Source organism: Notothenia rossii (genome assembly GCF_949606895.1).
Source record: "Notothenia rossii genome assembly, chromosome: 2".
NCBI classification, from domain to species: Eukaryota; Metazoa; Chordata; class Actinopteri; order Perciformes; family Nototheniidae; genus Notothenia; species Notothenia rossii.
In genome coordinates this window covers 2,706,249-2,727,473 of record NC_136904.1, presented here as the reverse complement: position 1 = coordinate 2,727,473, position 21,225 = coordinate 2,706,249, and the positions used below count along the sequence as shown (strand labels likewise).

Sequence of the window (21,225 nt, the reverse complement as noted above, 5' to 3'; positions counted from 1 at the left end):
ATTAGTGTGTAACGTTAACTATATTATGCTAGCTTGAACTCCAAAATGGATATCCTCATTTCACCACCTCCACCCACTACAATCACACGCCCCAATGTTATATTTAACCCCCTCCACCGCGGATAAAAGCACGTTAAGAAGCCCTTTCTCTCTAATTCCACAACGTTGGACGGAATAAACATTAAGAGAATGGATTAATAGGCTGTTCATGGTTAACGTGTATTGCTAACTTTATCCGGTCCTAGCCTAATCTGTTTAGTTGTCCGGTCGAAAATTAACGCAAGCTCTATGCCCATTGTAGAACAGGAAACAGAAGTTGGTCCAGGTTCTGGTCAACCCAAAATTGTGATAGAGAGAGAAACATGTTTGTCATTCTGCCACCTCTAATGCTTACACAGGGTTCCTGAAGGTTTCAACCTTCTTAAGACCACTTTGAATAGAATTTAAGACCTATTTCACGGCAAGAAAGTCTGAAGGAAAATTGCTATGAAAGAAGAAATACGTCCCATAATTACTTACAAAGTAAATGTATTCATGTTCAACATAAGAATAATGACTGAACATAACAGCATAACAGTACACAAAAATGTGTCCTCACACACACATCTAGAGTATGTGTGTGTGTGTGTGTGTGTGTGTGTGTGTGTGTGTGTGTTAGGGCTGTGCAATTAATCGTATTTTAATCGCAATTACGATTTTGGCCTGCCACAATTACGAAAACAACATAATCGAAAAAAACGATTATTTTGCTTTGCGAGGTTGTGACAGTGCACTACAACATATTTGATATAATTAATTTTAGTCTAATTTATTTATCATATTTATATATGTTTACTAGCTTGTGGAAGTGTGCTCCAAAATATTTGTTGATCTTGTTTATTGGTATTTATTATTTTGATATTATTTATTTAAATGTATCATTTATTTTTGTATTGGTTTTTCCGTTTAATTATACGTTCAGGGTAATCAACAGTTAAAAAGATACTGTTCAAATTATTATTTGTTTTAAAGTTCAATAAATTGATAGTTTCAAAGTCAATGAATAATTGTATTTAATAATCATGATATTAATTATTGACCAACATAATCGTGATTATTGCCATAATCGAGCAGCCCTAGTGTGTGTGTGTGTGTGAGAGAGAGAGAGAGCGAGAGACAGAGAGAGCGAGAGACAGAAAGAGAGAAACTATATTCAGAGCTCTGCTGCCTTGGCTACACTATTTCATCGTTGCTGTTGTATGATTAGTGTTTAGCTACGGTATTTAGCGTCTACAGCACCTCCGCTTTTAGAGTTGGCGTTGTAGACCCAAACGTCGCCCGGAGGTTCCCCCGGTGTTGTTGCGGGAGCTGCTGCACTGGCTCACGCTCCACTAGCTAATGCTACATTAGCAAAACAAACGCACATTTTATTTGCAAAAGGTGCAGTGGGCTTCAAACACATTCCCCTCCACTGGTTTCAACCGAGCACTAAATTAGATGTTTTCCAACCAAATACGGTTGAACTGACACTTCCCCATATTAATTTGTAAGTAGATTCGAAGATACATGAGTTTCTGACTGCCGCCGGCTGAAGCTTGGTTGCTAGGTTATTAGCTGGGTGTTTTCCAATAAGGGGCCGGGGGAAACAAAGTTTGTTATTACTGGTTCCATGTTGATTTAATTCAATACAAATTGTTGGGGGGAACTGAAAGGCTATTACCGTACTGGTTACTTTGCAGCCCGGACATTTCCCCCAAAACACATTTAGACGCGATCTCAACACAGAAGTACCTTTCAAATCCGATCATTTTTAAGACCTTCTAAATCATATTTAAGACCTTTCTTATTTTTTTTGTCATATTTAAGACTTTTTTAAGGCCTTAAATTCATATTATCAAATGTAAGACTTTTTAAGACCCCGCGGGAACCCTGTTACAGCAAGTAATCAATACCTCAGAAGGGTTCATTACGTACATGTAGGCTACGGTTTGTTAGCTGTTTGCTTAAACTACCCCTATAGCTATGTTGCCGGCTAGCAAACTCAGGCATTGCAAACAATAACGTGATATCAGAAAACTAGAAATGTATAACTCACCTGACACTGTGGCGTGCTATTCTCTTCATTCGAGTCTGTCATGTCCTGTAATGTCAACAGCCTGATGGCAACCGAAAATCCCTTTCTCATCTCAGATAGAAGATATGATTGGAGACGACCAGCCAATCAGAATTGACCTTCTCGAGTTCTCCGATTGGTTGGTTTTGTGGCACATTTGTAACGCTGTGACAACTTGAGCGAGCACAGGCGAAGCTGAGCGCGCACAGGGTGGAGAGGTCGAGCGAGCTGGGGAGAGAGAGCGCGTGCAGCGGTCTTCTTGCGCACTGAGCAGGAGTTTTATGAAAGAAAATATATTTCTCTGTGCTCAAAAATGTTCAAGTGTGCGCTCAATCGCATTTTCTAGGCTCAACATGTTTCATTGCGTGCTCAGGATAGAGGCACAAATATAACGCCATAACAGACAGCAGCAGGTTGCAGCAAAACGTTTCTTTCTACTGACTTTTCTACTGACTTGACACAAATCTACCAGACTTCTAGAAGGTAAGTCGTATATGTTTGTTGCCTGTTAAGCCCCACAACACTTTAGGCTTTAGTGTGTTAGCTTTAGGTAGCAAAAAACGGAGATATGCTTACCTTTAGCTGTTATTCTGATCAAAATGTGTGTTCAATGGCATTAAAACGATAAAAATGCTGAAAGACCTGGAAAACAGGCTCGGGGCTCAGTAAAGGCTGGCTTGACTTCAGGTATAATTCGTCTGTAAATACACTTTGGCGGCTATCCCAGTTAGCTTTAGTTTAGCTTGCTAAGCTAACGTTATGTCGGTATGCTGGGCTGGTATAATGCGTAGGCTACTATTAATCACTGCTGTGTGTAATGTCAATTTGCAGAAAATGAAGAGAAAGTCAACAGACATCTCTTCTTATTTTAAGAAGAAGATGAGTAAAGGAGAGACAGAGCTGGCAGGGGAGCAGCAGCATAGGGCTAGTGAGGAGATGGCCATACATGCTAGAAAGTACATGTGGAACTCTGTTTTGTAAAAGTGAAACTAAAACCTAAATACAGTTTTATTAATGTGATTGTGACCTTTTTAATCATTTAAGTCTTCTACACACTTTAGGTCGGCAGCTCCTTCAAAATGAAACAAGAATCTATGCAGTTTTTCCTCTTCTGTGTTCTGAGGTTATGAGCCGACCATTAGTCAAGTTTGTTTTCATAATGTTCTGTATGCTAATTTAAAAAAAGGGTAACCAGTTTGTTTATAAAGTATAAATATACATTTTCAAAACAAATGGAATACAAGCTATATGTATTACTCTCACCACAGTGGCTCTAAAGAAAATAGAAATATGTCTCGTCACCTATTTTCTGTCTAATACTAATTGGTGGTGTTTTGTACCATTTATAATGTTTTGAATTTGCTATAAAGGTCAATAATAGATGGTGTTTTTGTGTTCAATCACAGTATGTATTTACCCTTTTATACCCCTTGAGTTTTTGGGTCCTGTTGAAATAAAATAGTCATGTTTTAAAACTTGATTTAATAAAGTCATGTCAATCATCTTTGATCCCAGTGTGACACAAACAGCTTTGTTCAGTCTAAAACAATGTATAACCTAGAGACATAATATAACTGAAGAACATGTTGTGTTGCTGTTGTGTGTTGTATGTGTTGAGAATGCTGAACATTTTGTGCCTTACAAAAAAGGAACTTATCTAAATTAAGCTGTATTTATCTTTTTAAAAGGAAAGAACAACTAGCATATATAAAAAACAAAACAATAAATCATCAACACATGTATACATAAAACAAAACAAGGTTCTTTTAAATGTTGTTAGAAGTAAAATGTTAACTATCCGTATTATATTCACTTCAGATGAATAGTATCAGAAAATGTAAAATAAGAAACCAAAGTATATCAGTAGGTGATTCTCTTTGCCATTGTTTTCATCTAGTCTATACTTTTACAACAATTACATTCTTGGTTTTGGTGGGCCACCCCAAGATTTTCAGTGGCCGCATTTGGCCACCCCTATGAAACATTTCTGGAGGCGCCACTGGTGTTGTGGTGAAGGATGATTAAAAATATTGTTTAAATAAAAATAACGATCACGCTCAGACACAAACAATCACGGTCAACACAGTTCAAAAACTTGTGGCTTCCTCTCTAACCTCTCATCCCAACTGATCACCCGTGCCCACATATATAGGTTAATTACCTCCCGTGCTCCCAGGTGCGCAGATTGGATGATGACGCGTTCACAGAAACACCAGAGCCTCATCCCAATACCCCTCCTCGACTCCTCCTTTCCCTCACTCGCGTCCCTTCCTTGCGTCTTAGCTCCGCCTCCGTAAGATGCGAGCAAGGGACACGAGGAGGTGACGCGAGGACAGAGGAGTCCTCAGGTATTAATTGGGATGTCCTCGTTCACTCAAACGTCACTCTTAAACGACGTCTGTTAATGATGACATGTGCACAGCTGTATCCCCTCTCATCGGGCTTAACTGAATAACCCTTTAGAACCGGCCCATTTCTGGTTAAATATTTATTTAAATGAATGAATCTTTCTCTTGTTAGTCAAGGAATTCAATGTACATTTGGTCCTGCTTTTGTGTTCCGTTTTGGTGTAAAATGTAGCCTACATTTAAATAAAACTATAATTATAGTAATGTGAAAGCCTTTTAGAAACAAATTGCACATAATAATTCCCACGGAGCTGTGAATCTGTCACCCAGGACAAGAGATAAAAATAACGCTATACTCAGAGAAAGTATTCCTACTGTTGAAAATACATTATTGTACATTAAAGTTACATTCTGATGATTAGTGACATTTCATTTTAAAAATATGAAAAAAGTATTTGAAAAACAAGACACTTTCCACTAGGGAGGAAAAGGTTGGCGCCCTTTATTGACCAGCCGCCACTGATAACAATACTATTTATGTGTCTCATATATATTCATCCTTTTTTACTTTATATTAATTGCAATGTCTTCTATAGTAACAGTGACTTTAATGATATAGGGCTGACTAGATGTGCTTTCATCATGTTAGCTAATCATGCTTATCTGTTCCCTTCCCTTTTCAGTTTTGTTCTTAGGCAACATTTCATTTGATGGTTGGTGTTGCCTCCAGCAGCCTGTTGAAATTACAGTGCCCTCTCACTGTACAACAGCATCAAATTACAACAGCAAGACAAGACACCTGACCATGGAGGTAACTTTACTAATAATTGTATATTGTGGAGGGCAAGGTACATTTGAAAAGTCGTCAAAACCAACATTCTTAATCTGTTAACGACCAATTTTCAGTCACATCGATAAGTTATGTGGTCACACTTAGTCTTCAGCCAACACCATACAAACCAAAGCTAAATGTAAATACTGTAGAAAAATAGCAGATTGGCACAGCCTTTAAGTAGCGTTTAGTGTGCATTGGGTGGCGGAGGAAGGGAGATGGTGTGGCAGAGCTCAGAGGTATAAATGCTGCTGTCTGAGTGGAGTCTGGTAAGCTGTAAACCATGATGACAGTGAATGTCTAGAATGAGTTACAAATTGTCAGAAAATAATCTATGAATAAAATAGATGGACCAGTGCTACTGACAGTTAAATCGTCTTAAATGTATAATGTTTTGCATGATATTTAATCACGTATCTTTTGGTACAACCCCAAAAAAATGATAGTAAAAAATACTCTGTAGCCACAGACCACTTCACCTGGCTGTATCTGACCATTTCGTGGTTATAATTCAGTGTTTCCAACAGAATTTGATTCTAATTGTGGGGGCACCGCACCGCACAAATAAATCAATGTATGGGAAACACTGAAATTAACAAACGAAATTATTAGAAATGCATATGTGCCAGCATGTCAAGTCAACTCTAAGCAGCAAAGTGGTGTTGACAGTGTATTATTTCAACTTAAGACTGTGTGTAAGGACATATTTCCAGACTAAATTAACACAGATAATGTTCCAGCTTTTTTGTAATGTGTCCTTTGACAAACTACTTTTGTAAATGGCTATGAGCCTGATGTTCACAGTTGTGATAAAGGGTCCAGTTTAGTAATGTATCCTTTCTATTAAAATGTAGTGATACATTTACTAACATTTGAAAAACACAAGGAGGTTAAGAAGCTATGGATAAAGCAGTTATGAAGAACCGGAGGTCTGTCATTGTATTGAAGGGTTTTATTTTGGATAAAAGTATTGTTACGTTATTTTTACTTTACGTATTGATTAGCCTTGAATGCACACAAGTTGTATGTATACATGTGTGATAGAATTATTTTTTAAATAACATTTTACGTGATAAAAATGGCTCTGAATGTATATTGTTGTGTTCATATTTAAGCAATAAATTGCAAGACAGTAAGTTCTGTAATTTACATAATTAATTTCTAATGTACTTTCTATATATTTCACAGCTTACCAAGGGAAATTGAGTCATTCAGCAATTTCGTCTTCGACAGCTAATGCAGAGTAAGTTGATCAACTCAGTACTGTTAGAAGTTTAAGTTGACATATAAATGTTTTTGTAACATGGTTTAGTTTCAAGAGGTTTAAAGATTGAATTCATTTGTGTTTTTTTCTGATTCCACTAGATGGGTGTGCAAAACATGTAGCTTTGAATCTAACAAAAGGACAGGATTGTTAAAGCACTACAGGCTAAAACATGTAAATGGTGGACGCTGCAACTCAGTCTCTTTGTCTTTATACGGATTGCCCTTGTTCGTTTAAAACATGTAATGCCCTTCTTGCCCATTTGTCCATACAGCACACAGAGTCAGTAACACTAGGTCTTTCATTTAATTTTCTACTATGCAATTCTAGTTTTCATTCAGGGAGGATATATCTTGAACATCTTGGTAGGCATTTGAGGAGGTTTGAAGTAGTTGCGTGTGTATTCAAAGATTGCAGCTTCAGTACAAACATATGTTCAACCTTTGTTACTCATAGACACAGGAAACATTCTCAACATGGCCCTGAACACTTTAAAACTGAGGTCTTGAAAAGATACCCTGATCCCACTGTTGCTCAGGATGAGTCTCTGTTTACGGAGGATGAGGATGATGGCCCTGAGCGTTTTGTTGAGGAAGCAGAGGATTTATCTCAGGTTATAAAGGAGAAGTTTGGCCACCTCTTACTAAAACTAAAGAGCACTTTCAATGTTCCAAAGAAGTGTATTGACACAATTGTAGATGAGCTACAGTTCATATCCTGCTCTGCATCTGGTCCAGCTTTAAGAGATGTGATTGAGTCCACTTTAAAAAGCCATAACTGTGATTTGGATGAAGCTGTAATCTCAGATTTGGTGAAAAATCTCTGTTAGTCACACCCTATAAATTCAGTTTTGGGAACAGATTGACCTTTTACTACTTTGTACAAGAGAAGAGAATTTATGAAGAAACATTTTTACGTTGTTGAGCTAAAAGAGTACATACTGGATAAGAGAGAGGGTAAAACATTCCAGTATGTACCTATATTGCAGTCCTTTATGCAATTATTAAACAATAAGAATATCCAAGAAAAGGAGCTAGGTACTGAAAGAAACTCTGAAAGTACTTCACAATATCTGTCCTTTCATGATGGATCTCACTATCAGAAAAATATTTTTTTTCTCTGCTGAGGAGAACAGAATTAGTATCATTCTGTACATTGATGACTTTGAGGTATGTAATCCTCTTGGGACTTTGTCGAAAGCTTTATGTCTTCTCATGTCTGTCGGTTTTGTCTCGGGGAGCGGTCCGAATTTCAGTCTAAAGAAGTAAGATCTGGCTTTTTCCAACAAAGAACTAAAGAGCAACATGAGCTGCATGTTCAGACAGCTTTGTCTAGTCTGAATCACACTCATTGCAATGGTGTGAAAAAATCTGAAACACTTGACCATTTCCATGTAACATCTGGTTACCCAACAGATGTTTTACATGATCTTCTTGAGGGCATTGTTCCAGTGGAGTTGGCATTGCCATTTGAAATCTTGATCAAGAACAAATATTTTTCTCTCATGGAACTCCATTCGACAGTTCCCATTTAAGTGGAGCGATAAAACAAATCGCCCTCATCTTGTCCCTGGTAACTTTACCAAACGAAGATCAGTGGGAGGCAATGCCCATGAAAACTGGTGTTTGCTGCGTTTGCTTCCTCTGATAATAGGTTTAAAAGTACCGGAACATGAGCCAGTGTGGCAGATGCTGATGATCTTGAAAGACATAGTGGACCTTGTGATGTCCCTAGTCCATACAGAGGAAAGCATTTGTTATCTTGACAGTTTGATTTCTGAGGTGAATGGTGTACTCTTACTCCACTACATATATTTATTACCTTTAGTTACTTTACAGATGTGGATGAATGATGTGAAATATAATCAAGTGTTAAATCAGACTTTAGTTCCACCTGGAGTAAATTCACAAGCTACCCTGCAGTATACAAAGTCTTTCAAACTAGGTGCACCTTTACCAACTTTGAGAACACTTCAATGATCAATCACTATAAATCAAAACATATACTGCTGTATAATTAAAAATAAAAAGTATTATTACAAACACAAACATTTCCCACAACTTTTAAAACCCATGTGTCCCGTCTCATCTTTATATATCTATTATTATTATTATTAATATTGTAATTATTATTTATTTTAATAGCGATAGTGTTTTCTATTTTTTCACCACAGGGGGCAGTGAACTGATGGTTAAAAGAAAAACTAAAGTCCCATGATGCATTGCGCTGGTCCGTTTCTAGCTTCCGGTCCTTAGAAGCTCCACGTTGCTAACAGACCGCAAAAAAAATGCAGAATTTATACCGAATGTAATGTGTTCAAGAGACTTTAAAACACATACAAAGAGTTAGTTTATCCTTTATCCGTGCTTTTATTCGTTAAACCGTGTTTTTGTTGCCTCCCGTTCTTTGTTCGTAGCTTTTTATAAGGGAGATTAGATTCGTTTGTTTAACGGCAGTGTTTTATCAAGGAGAAGAAAGACTGAAGAACCAGGACGAGGAGGAGAGAGAGGTAACGTGTGTGTGTGTGTGTGTGTGTGTGTGTGTGTGTGTGTGTGTGTGTGTGTGTGTGTGTGTGTGTGTGTGTGTGTGTGTGTGTGTGTGTGTGTGTGTGTGTGTGTGTGTGTGTGTGTGTGTGTGTGTGTGTGTGTGTGTGTGTGTGTGTGTGTGTGTGTCGAATATTCGTTCGTTGGCCAACTATTCGGGTTTCAATTTGATTATTCGGATATTCGTTTTTTTATTTTTTTTCAAAAAAATAATTTTTTTTTTCTAAATGTATGCTATTAATAAAGGCGAATTGCCATATTCTTATACGATATTTATACTTTTGAATTGCACTGTTAAAATGCGGGAATATATACAATCTCAGCCTGTGCTCCTGACATCGCGTTCACTCACGAACGCAAACGGCACGCTTCACCTCGCTTCACCTCGTTTCACCCACATGGTCCCACACAGACTTCAGCTGTGTGGCGCCATTTTAAATTGGACGACGGTAAGAAGAATATGTGCCAAATATGCAATAAGAAACTGGCCTACCACGGTGGCACAACAACTCTGAAAAGTCACCTGGATGCTGTAAGTAGTAGCCTAGCTTAGCTGTTGTCAAGTTGCCATGATGAAGCTGCTTTACCCGCCGTTTAAACAGTAACGCTACACATGATAAAAACGTGCTCTTACTTTGCTTGGAAAATAGTTGCAAGCAAGCAACCAAATTGTTTTTTTATATTTTTTAATTTTTAATTTTATCCGAATAGTGAAAATAATAGGAGTAATGTGGGAACATCTGGGGCTAAGGCAATGGCATAAAGTTGAGTAGCTCAGCCTAATAATAACTTGTGTGCATCCCAGCCATCAACATCCTCAACAATACATCAGACCCTACAGTTACCCTACAGAGGACACATTTAGTTTTAATGTTTGCGAGTACTGAGACAATAAATAAATATAAATCGTAATGGTATGCTCTTTCTGCGCTTCTGCTTAACAGCGTGTTGTCAGGTGTCTCGGATTCGGAGCGTGTTATGAAACCTTTTTTCCCCAAAAGTTTTTTTGAAAAAATTCTTTTTTGAAATCTTTAAAAAAAACAAATACAAATCGCTCCACACCGAATATTCGCTGCTGATTACTACCGAATATCCGGAGCCCGAAAAATGGTATTCGGGACAGCCCTAGTGTGTGTGTGTGTGTGTGTGTGCTGCAGGTTAGCTTGTGAATTTACTCCAGGTGGAACTAAAAGTCTGATTTAACACTTGATTTACCATCATTAATCCATCTGTAAAGTAACTAAGGGTAAATATGTGTTTAAATTTGTGGTCAAAACGTTTGAGACCCACTGAGATAACTTAGACTAAAATTAGCTATCTAAATACTCAGAGTCCTTTACCTCACTGAGCCTCTCAGTCTGACAGGAGAGCTCTCCTCTACCCTGGTTGTAGAAACATCTACTTCTTATATCCGTTAGCGCAGCTAGCACCAGATTCTAATAACAACAGCGCCGGTACTGGTGCGCCCTCTCCCTTGCTCGCTCTCTCGCTACCACGCTCGCAGTTTGGCTGTGAGCTGCGGGCGCCTGACAAGCCAACATCCCCCACTTTCATCACTTACAGCGCCCACCGTACAGGGCAAATTAAACGTGTAACCGGGGTGAAAAGGGTGTTACATTTACTTAATTATGAATGTTGTTACATCAAGGCCGAACATTTGGATGAGCGCCAACGATCAAAAAGGTTTTTTCCCTCACAGAGCTACCAGTGCAGCGCCCCCCAGATCTGGCGCCCTAGGCGCCTATGCCAGTAACACAAATACTACAAATCCACATACCAAACAATCAAAAAGGAAAAAGGGTCGGTTTGTATATAGGGGAAACACTGTGTTCTAAATGTACAAAGTAGCATTACATGGAAATACTCAAGTAAAGTAAAAGTACCTGTTACGTCCTCTCTAGGGTAGAAGGAAATAACACACCCCAGTATGGAATTCGGTATATTACAAGCGTTTATTTTATACATATATAATATAGGTAGAAAATAATGAGGCAGGCAGCCTGGCACAAACAAAACCCAAAAGAGTACAAAGCTAAATTAAGCTCAACAAAAGAGCCTTGATAAGTACAATAAAATATATGCGCTAAACAGAAAGTAATAAATCAAGCCTCTCTATAAGAAGGGGACAAAATAACAAAAGAAGGCTGCTTAAGAAACACAGCTGTAACATGGAGCAAACAATCAACAAAACGCTATACTAATAGGAAAAAAACTAACACAATGCTAAGCTAACAAGGGACACTCTAACAACAAAATGTACAAATCAACCTCCGTTGACGGAATTATCACAGGGAGACCAGAAATATGAAGCGTCTGATTAGCATAGCAGACCAGAGTACTGCACGTGTCTGATTTTCAAGACCCGCTCCCGCGACGTGCAATACCGAAGCCGACCCGCTACCCACACATATTGCAAATTAGTTCCGCAACCCGACCCGTCGGCACAGGATCCGCAACCCGACCCGAACCCGCATATATATAAGCAGTGAAAATGTGCAATTATTAACACGCGCAGTTGCATATTTGTCTAAAAAAGCGTGGCATGTTGGTTATTCTCTGCATCTAGGATGACACCAAAAGCCTCCCAGACGTTGGATTTCGCTCTTGCTATATTCTCCGCTAGAGAGCTTCACCTCAGCCATTTCAAATGTGGCGCGCTCAGCAGCAGATTGATGCGCTGCAGAGGTTATGATTATGCGCGGTCCCGCGGAGGAGAGGTCTGAGGATTTAAACATTCAACTAAATTATTATTATATTAATATATTTATTATGCAACACCCGCGGCCCGACCCGCATCACCTTTGTTTACCCAGAACCGAACCCGGAAAAAAGAGTTTGAAAAAATACCACCCGCGAATCACCTTTTTCGCGGGTACCCTACCCGATGCAGGACTCTGCAGCAGACCCTCCCGAATGATGTCAGTCCGCGGCCTTTGTACTCCTCCCCGGAAGGTGTGCAGGGATTGGAGGACGTCGATTCAATCCACTCTTCGGAAACGCGGGCGGGACAGCCAATGACATCTAGGGAACCTCGCAGCTCATTTGCATACACACAGAACAGAGTTAATGGCACCAGGAAGCCAGCGGCTGTAAAAGTACCTCTAAATGGTACTTAAGTACAGTTCTTGAGTAAATGTACTTAGTTACTCCTCACCTCTGCTATGAACCTATGAAGTAGCTGTAGATTTGTTTTGTTGTGTCTGTTGGTTGTATTGAGTTGCTTGTTTTGTGTCAGCTGTAGTTGTGTTGATTGTTTCAGAGACACAGCCGGAGAAGGAGCACTGAGAGCAGCATGGAGGAGAACAAAAAGACCCCTGGAGCTCAGGTCAGTGTGCACTTCATCACAATATATTCCTAACACTGTTATCCCCAAATGAAAGATCACAACCTGTTTAGAAAATACAATATTAATGTACACTATGGTTAGATATAGGTTAGAACGTTGCTGTATACGACACGATAACACTTTATTGGTCAGATCAAGTCTGAAATGTGACTTGCATCAAAGCAGCTCCATGTGCAACATCAACATAAACAAATATCAAGACACATTACATGAACAACAAACATTTAACATAACAGCAGGATCAGTGAGAGACAACCTGCTCAAAGAGCCTTCAGCGTGCATTTGATCTGGATCCAGCTCTGTATTTACTGAGAGGACTGACTGGAGCACAAAGGATGCTTCAGTCTGACTTTATTGAATCTCCATCAGTGCTTGCATTGGAATCAAAAAGGTGTCAGTACTCTAAATCAGCAACTGTTTCAATTCAATTTATTTATACAGCCCAGAAACAAGTATTGGCTCAAAGTCATAGTATATCCTATAATGCTGGTGGGTTTGTCTCTTTACTGTATATTTTAGAAAGGCTCACTGTGCTTAAACAAAATGACTCAGGGTGCATCTGAGATTAGAGGGGGTGAAGTGGTAAAGTGCTATTTTTATAAGTGGGGAGTGGACCTGACACCCTAGTGCGGTCCGGGGGCATGCTCCCCCGGGAAGATTCTTTTTTTAAATATTGAAGTTAGATGCATCAATCTGGTGCACTTTGAGAGCAAAATGAAGAGATATATGGATACCTCTCAACATCCATAATGAAACAACTGTAAACAGATTTACTTTTTCTTTATGGATATAAAAGAAAGTACAGGTAATACTGCATTTTGACGGAAAGGTTACGATCCTGTGCGTCAAAATGACGGGCAGTGAAAAAGTTAAGCGCAACCTCTGGTTCAGAGCATGCTTTGGGTCCCAGGTGATGCTGTTGGACAGCCTCTCAGGTTATTATGGTCTGCTGAGTCATAAAGTCTCTGACAGGGTGGACCAACAATCTTTGAGCAGATTATTAACAGGTGGAGCAGTTTTGATTTTAAAGCTGTTGACAAACCCTTGTACCAGGTAGGGATGCCAGTGATTATTCGAATATTCGTTACAGTCTCCATAATCAAATATTATTTAAAAAAATCGATTTTATTTATATATTTTTTAATTATTATTTATGTTTTTTTTTTTTTTCTGGCTTAGTTTCAACCAAAATATAGACTAATAATAGTAATAGTATTAATAATTGTAAATGGCCATTGGTCACACCACCAGTTTGTTTTACTGTAAACTTGGAGGAAGCCTGCGTGCAGAGCAGACTGCTGCTGCAGCACGCTACACACCGACCCCGCCCCAACCCCCCCTCCCCCTCACACGTGCGACTAAAGATGAACAAAGCGGCAGGTAAAAAGAGTTCAAGGAGCTGCATCATGTTGATGTTGGTTTATTTGTCGTTTATTTATTTTTTACTGTTAAACATGTTCCAGTAAAGAAAACAACGGAATTCCTTTTGTCTGGGGGGGGGTCGGTCGAATAATCGATTATTATTTGCCAGGGCTGCCGAATAATCGATTTTGATCATGGTCAGTTTCTGGCAACCCTAGTACCAGGTAGCATTAGTCGTGTTCACACCGCAGTACTTTTCCCACTTTAGTTCCGACATAGTTCCGAAATGTCGCGTTCACACCAAAAAGAGCCGGAACTAAAATGAGTTCATCAGAACCTTTTTTACCCCCTTTTCCGTCCTTGCTCGAGAACAGGTACTTCCGTGGGAGAAAAAGGTTCCTGTGTCTGATTGGCTGGGCGGAATGTAAACCACGCCCCGTAAAACTCCCAAAAGGTTTTGTGAAGCCGCCATTTTATTTGCTCGCATTATTAGCCCAGCGCACCAACGGAGAGAGTACTTTTTTGAAAGCAGTTATTATGGCAAAAATAAGAAAATCATCGGAGCGGTGGAGTGATGAGGATGTGTCGGTGCTTCTGCCGATTTACTCGGAGAACGGGACCCAGCAGCTTCTACTGAAGGCAGTTTCCAACTGCAAAATGTACGAGCGTTGTTCGGTAAAGTTAGCCGACATGGGAATCTTCCACAGCGCAAACTCATGCCGGGACAAAATAAAGAAACTAAAGCAGGACTACAAAAAAATAAAAGACCACAACAACAAGAGTGGATGGTAAATGGTATGATCGATCGGATGCTCTGCTCGGCCACAGACCCTCATTCTCCGGCACAGCATCGACCATCGATTCGGGCACGCTGGTGTGGGAGGCTGCTGAAACGGCGGATTCAGTGGCCTGTGAATTGTACGACGACGACGAAGGTAAAATAAACTACATGCACTGCAATGTTTTAATCTGCACAATACTTGTCTCAGATGTACTTTTATTTGCTCAGTAGATCGAGCTAGCCGTGCTAGGCTGAACTGGCTAACACTGCCAGTTCAGCCTAGCATGGCTAATAACATCATTCTCGGCCGCTATGAAAACGTTTTGACTTGTGAATAAGTGTGTAATGTTTCTGTAATTTACTTCACTAACTCATGGCCCTAATCGTGTGTTTCAGGCGAGGCGGAACAACTCTCTGGATTGGAAACAAGTGAGCTTTCCCCTCCACAGCAGCAGCACTTGCTCGTCTCCCTTTCCACCATTTAAACGCAAAAGTACGTACAAACACACTGCAACTACTCTTGTCTTGAAAGAACGTCACGCATCGAACTGATATCCACTAATCACGTTTATTTCCTTCTTGGTACAATTATGAAACACCGTGAAAATACATCGTTTATACTTTTAGCGCCCTTTTCACTCTCTCACAAACATCCGGGCTAGAGGTCAAACGACTTCCAGTAAGAAAACTTATCATTTTTTGACAAAATAAAACAATATTCAAGCATACATTAAGCACTCTTCAAAAATACAAAACAATAAATAAGGGCACTTTGAGAGTCAGCTATTTGATGCGATCTTATCTTCTACTTTACACCTGCATTTTGTACACTGTCCCTGTCTGCACCCTGTCAAATGTTGTCTCCGTTGACAACCTACTAGTAAACTAATTCCTAGTATGTTATAAAACTACATGGCGATTAATCTGATCTTGTATATTTCTCCTCATAGGAAAGTAGGCTCGGGCTGATAACTTAATTGACACCATCGTGGCAATGGAGGACCGGCGTGCTGAGGCCAGCAAGGAGAAGGAGGACCGGCGTGCCATGGTCAGCAAGGAGATTCGCGAGGAACAGCTGGTGCATTCACGCAAGGCCCAGGAAGCGGAGGAACAGCTGCTCATGGTGATGGTGCGCCAGGATGACTTAACTTTGCACTTCGGTGTATCTGCTGCAGAGCCTATCCCTACACCTGGGATAGTTTTTTTTTAATTGTTATTATATATATATATTGCCATTGTTTTGAGACTGACTGACTGACACTTTATTTTACATTTAAAAATATTATGTTATATTCTATTTAGAATGCATGGTATTGTTATGTCGACTGTGCTAAATAAAAGAGAACCCACATGGCGATTAAACAGATCCTGTATCTTGCTTATTTCTCGGCGGCCATGTAAACATATGCAAAGCGCTATACTTTGCGGCCTCACCCGGTTGCATAGCGACGCTTATTGTTTAGTTGTCTTTTAATAAGCAGATAGTCCTATCATTATCTAGAACCAGCGCCATATAGACTGAGAGTTACGTCACAATGGACCACTTTTTTACAGCAATGGCGGATCGTGGAGCCTCTCAATCGTTCCCCGGAAGTTAGCGCCAAAGCTAGCAGAGCTGTAGAGTTGCAGCATAATAGACCGTTCGTGACGGACTTTTAAAGGTAAGAAGAAGTTTAAAGATTTATATTGCGGATATTATCAGTACATCTGATTCAAATGAACATGTGTATTAAAGGATGTCAGTGGATTATCCCTAAATTAGTAGGTTTAGGGAACGTTTACAGATAACAGATAAAGCTAGGATAACGGATCAAGTTAGCAACACACGTTGAACAGCCTTTTAATTGTAAATTCCGTTCTCTTAATGTCATTTCGTCCAACTTTGTTGAATTAGAGAAGAAGGGCTTCTAAACGGGATTGTATGCGGGGGTGGAGGGAGTTAAATATTAGATAAATATAAAGTTTGGTGCGTGTAAGAGTGAGTGTTTTTAGCAGAGCCATATTGTGTCCTTGTGATTATGTTGATTATTACCTGTCTGTATAATGTTGCAGCTCAGCTGATTTTGGATTGATGGCAAAGGGAGAGGGACTTAAGTGAGAGTGAAAACACAAGGTAAGTTTAATACTACTGTTTTATATACGTAAGCATACTAAACATGTATTCTATCACTGTATTATATAAGTCATCTTGTTAGTAACCTACTGTATGGCAGGTGGAGGGGCAAGACTGCAAACTCACAAGACAGAGAAATCAAAGTTTGTTCTCCAGAGAAGAGGTTGATTCAATTTTTTATTTCATATTTTCTAAAGATGTGGAAATGGCAAAAAAAAACTTGAGAGCTGTAACCAAGACAACTGTAACAACATGAGTAGAGAGCCACCAAGGTTTTTCAAGTCCATCTCTTACTCCATTTTGCCAACCCAAACTTCCAGGTACATGACGGGACACCTTGCTTGTTTTTGTTGTCTGCGCTCCTCTGGCTGGGTGCTGGCAGGTGTCCATGCAGGGGCCCTTCTCTTTTTGACCACAGGGCGATGCACGAAGATGGTGGGTATAGCCTCTGCTCTCAGCCTAGTCTTGCCCTTTTTTGTCTTGACAAACTGGTCTGCATCAAAATGTGCCTGCGGAGGGACTTGAGGTTACTTCACATGCAGAACAACTCAGCTTTGTCTGCCCAAATACATATTCCATAGTGGTTGAATACACAGTATTAGGAAACACTTTATACTTACTGGACATGTTATACTCATTACATACTGTATATAAAATATGACCAAGAATGTGAGACAACTTTATAGAAATTCATATCACATCTGTTACTGATGCCATTTATCATACTTTGTTAAACTCACAAATAATAAAGTTCCATAATTTCAGTTGGGAACAAAGACCACACCTTATCTCCCCAAGGCAATTTCCCATCCAATAGGTGTGCTATATAGGTGTGTGTATAACCCTTTCTCCTGTCTGTTACTCCCTCTTTCAGCACAAGAACCAGAGGGGGATTCAATGGAGCCTGAATACCTGCATTGAGACCCTCACCCTGCACCCTGAGTCTCAACTCTCTGTTTTTCAAGCCTTTCCCTGTTTTTTTGTATTAAACAAAACATTAAGCTTTCCCAATGGTGTGGTTTTCGTTTTGTGAATTAGTGCAAATGCAGTGTTTGTATATAATAGCCTCACATATTTTTTTGCTGTTGGTCGTGAAATTGCTCCTGCTGACTTGGGCCAAACATTTTTTCCTCCGCTCTGTGTCAGTGGGGAAGCCGTACATTCGTACTCCTTTCTCGGAGCGATTTGAGCATCCCCAGGCAGCACAGCAAACCATGGTGGCGACTAGGAGGCAGCACAGCAAACCAGGACAACACGGAGGAAAAGGCACAGACAAACTGCATGATATGCTATTCAATGTTTATTGAATTCCATGTATTTGCAATGGATGTTCCTAAAACAACACATTTAACATCATCATGCTGCTGCTGCTGGGCTGCTGCTGCTGCTGCTGCTGCTGCTAGTCCTTTGATAGTCACCTGTCGGTCTCCTGTCCTTTCTGAAAGCCATAAAGATGACTTTAGTCATTTAGATAACTTGTGTCCTCAATTACCATGGGATTACTGAAACTACCATGAATTTAAGAAAATGGTAGAAATTAATCTAATCTGAATTTTGAAGCATTCCTTTAGATCCCCTCCCTCTAAATATATCAATAAACATTAGAAAGTGATGCTCCTGACTACCATATAAGTTTAAGAAGATAATATTGGTTTGAAAGAATTCAAAGCTATAAACAGCAACAGGCTCTTTAACCAAGGCACTGTTAGCCTAACATGTAAACTAGTTGTTCACATTAATCCTAATATTATCAATTAATATTAGCAAATTCTATTTTATTTTTTAAAACATATTGATGTAAATACATACACATATCGATTTGTTGTATAAATATTGCAAATCAAAATCTTTATTCACTAATAATTACCAAAAATCGTAGTTCTATCTCCTGTTATTAATGCATTCACATTGCCCGCCATGAACTTCCGGGGAACAATCCTCGTCTGCATGAACCACGTGACGATAACCGTTTTTGGACTTCCGTTGTCTTAACTCTTCTGTCTACATGGCGCTGGCTAGAACTAGCTGGATCTGATCGATATGGACATAAACGCGAGTGAAGTCTAATCTGACGGGAGAGAGAGAGATCAGCTGCTGTTGACGAGTCGACACGCAGCTCTGCATGATCACATGCAGCGGTGAGCGGACAGAACACACACTTCAGGTTAGAATATCACACGTAGCTATTTTAATTACCTCTCAAACTACCGTAACTAGTTAGAGATATGTTTAGTTTTACTGTCGGGTCACTCATTACTGATCCGCGAGCTGCATGATACTGGCTTGCTGTCAGGAGCGCTCTGTTTATTATTTCCGTGTTATAAGTTACTGTACACTTTTGAATAATGTAGTTAATCTACTATAATTAGTTTATTTAATATCGAATCATATCAATTTGTTTTAAAGCTCAATAAATCTTGACCCTTCCATTCTCGCACATTTTAGGCCCATCTCCCAGCTACCTTTTTTATCTAAAGCCCTGGAGCAAGTCGTCTACGCCCAGCTGCAGTCTTTTTTAACCATGCATGGCATCCATGAAAAGTTTCATTCTGGCTTCAAACCCATGCACAGCACTGAAACAGCCCTTTTAAGAGTTTTTAATGATCTGCTCCTAGCCGCCGACTCAGGTAGCCCAGCTGTCCTGGTGCTGTTAGACCTGACAGCTGCCTTCGACACTGTGGACCATAGCATCCTGTTGTCACGGCTTGAACAGTCCGCTCTTGGTTCTTGCCAGACACTTCCTTTGCCTTAGTTGGAGCAATGGCATCTATAATATTTTTAATTTTTGAATTAAAATGATCCACTAGCTAATTTACTGAGATGTTAGCATGGGCAAGTGTGGAAGAAAAATTCTGAGTAAACATTTCCCCAGTGTTTTCAGTTAAATATCTTTTTGAATTTTTTTTTTAACAGAAATAGAGCTCTCAAAGAAAACAAAGGAATGTTCAGAGAGTGCAACATCAGCCACCACAACCTTAGAGATATTCAGACCCTGTGAGATAATTAAGTCCAGGGTGTGCCCCTTATTGTGCGTGGGCTCCGTCACATGCTGAGTCAATCCATTGTTATCAAGAACACAAAACAGTTCTTTAGCCCCTCTGTCCTGGGGGTTGTCAACATGGATGTTAAAATCACCAACAATGACTAGACGGTCAAAGTCAATACACACTATTCAGTTCAGTAAAGTCATCAAAAAAGCTTGCACAGTATTTGGGTGGTCTATAGATATTTAGGAACAGAGCTCGAGAGGAGCATTTCAGCTGAAGGGCCACATATTCAAAAGAAGCAAAGTTCCCATAAGATGTCTTCCTGCATTGAAGGGAATCATTGAACAAAATAGCAACTCCACCCCCTTTCTTATGCATTCTTTCCTGACTCATAAAACTAAAGTTGGGAGGGGTTGATTCGATAAGAACAGCTGCACTGTTATTTTGTTCAATCCAAGTTTCCGTTAAAAACATAAAATCGAGATTGTGCTCATTGATTAAAAATGTTTTACCTGCCAAAGACCTGACATTTAATAAAGCTAGTTTAAGTTTGTTGAATACACTATAGGTCAGGTTTTTTGTAACAAGCTGTGGCTGACATGGAATCACTTCTAAATTTGATAAACTCACACAAACTTTTGAGCGCTTCCTGTGTCTAAGCTCATTCACCGCTCTTAATCTATTACCTATCAACACAGATATTAGCAAAGCTACTGGCAGGCAGGGCCCCGGCATGTCCTGGAAAGAGTTGAGAGTGCCATACGCCCTTGAGCCTGGACCCAGCACATATCAGTGTTTGCGTTTTTTACACACACATTCTTATCAGGCTTCGGAGACAGCAGTCTTGAAGGGGGGGAGGATGTTTTGGTCCGGATGATTGTGGTAGGCATGGTGACGGGGGTGTTGGTGCGCGTCCAGGGGGAGGAGGTGGTTGACGTAGACACGGTGACGGAGACGGGGGAGGTGGTGCGCGTCTCTGCTTCTGTGATTTTGATGGCCGTCGTTGAGGAGCGGGTGTAAAGGACATGCTGCCAGCCCTGCGTATCGCCTTAGTTTGGTTATTGAACTCCAGGAAGGAATCGGTGCCAACCCTCTGTATCTCCTTCATGTGTTCAGCGATCTCCAGGAGGGTGGGCGAGGGTGAAAGGGTGAACGGAGAGTAGAGAGAGCTGTGGGGTGAGGGAAGAGTATCTTCAGAGGTGATGGTGGGGGTGAAGGGCGGTGGAGACTCCTCCATTTGTCTCCCATAATCAAGACATTCCTCAGGCGGGTGCAGTGATAGATTTTCAAGGTTTTCTGCGCGGTATGTTGTGTCTTTATCTTGTTTTGATTCCTCTTGTTGCTTGTCCTTGGCAGAGGGAACAGATTGATGAGCAGTTGAATACGTTAGAGATAAACAATTTCACTCCTGACTTGTTCAGGCAAACTCCATTTGCCTTAAAAAGATGTCTACGGTCCCAGAAAAAGTTAAAGTTGTCAATAAAATGGACAGAATGGTCAGTACAGGCAGTTGAAATCCACGTGTTCAGTGCAGACAACCTGCTGAATCTCTCCACT

The 21,225-nt window shown here is 40.1% G+C and overlaps 1 protein-coding gene and 1 long non-coding RNA gene across 2 annotated transcripts in view; one reads left to right on the top strand and one right to left on the bottom strand.

The window, feature by feature from the left end:
* The window catches only part of LOC307028183 (uncharacterized protein), a 319,026-nt gene that overhangs the window by 137,911 nt on the left and 159,890 nt on the right, over positions 1-21,225 (bottom strand). The gene's annotated exons all lie outside the window — the stretch shown is intronic.
* On the top strand, positions 8,752-16,079 carry LOC307028194. Its single transcript, XR_013804886.1, has 5 exons — positions 8,752-9,045; positions 12,339-12,404; positions 14,616-14,722; positions 14,965-15,061; positions 15,519-16,079. It is a non-coding gene; the product is annotated as an uncharacterized lncRNA (long non-coding RNA).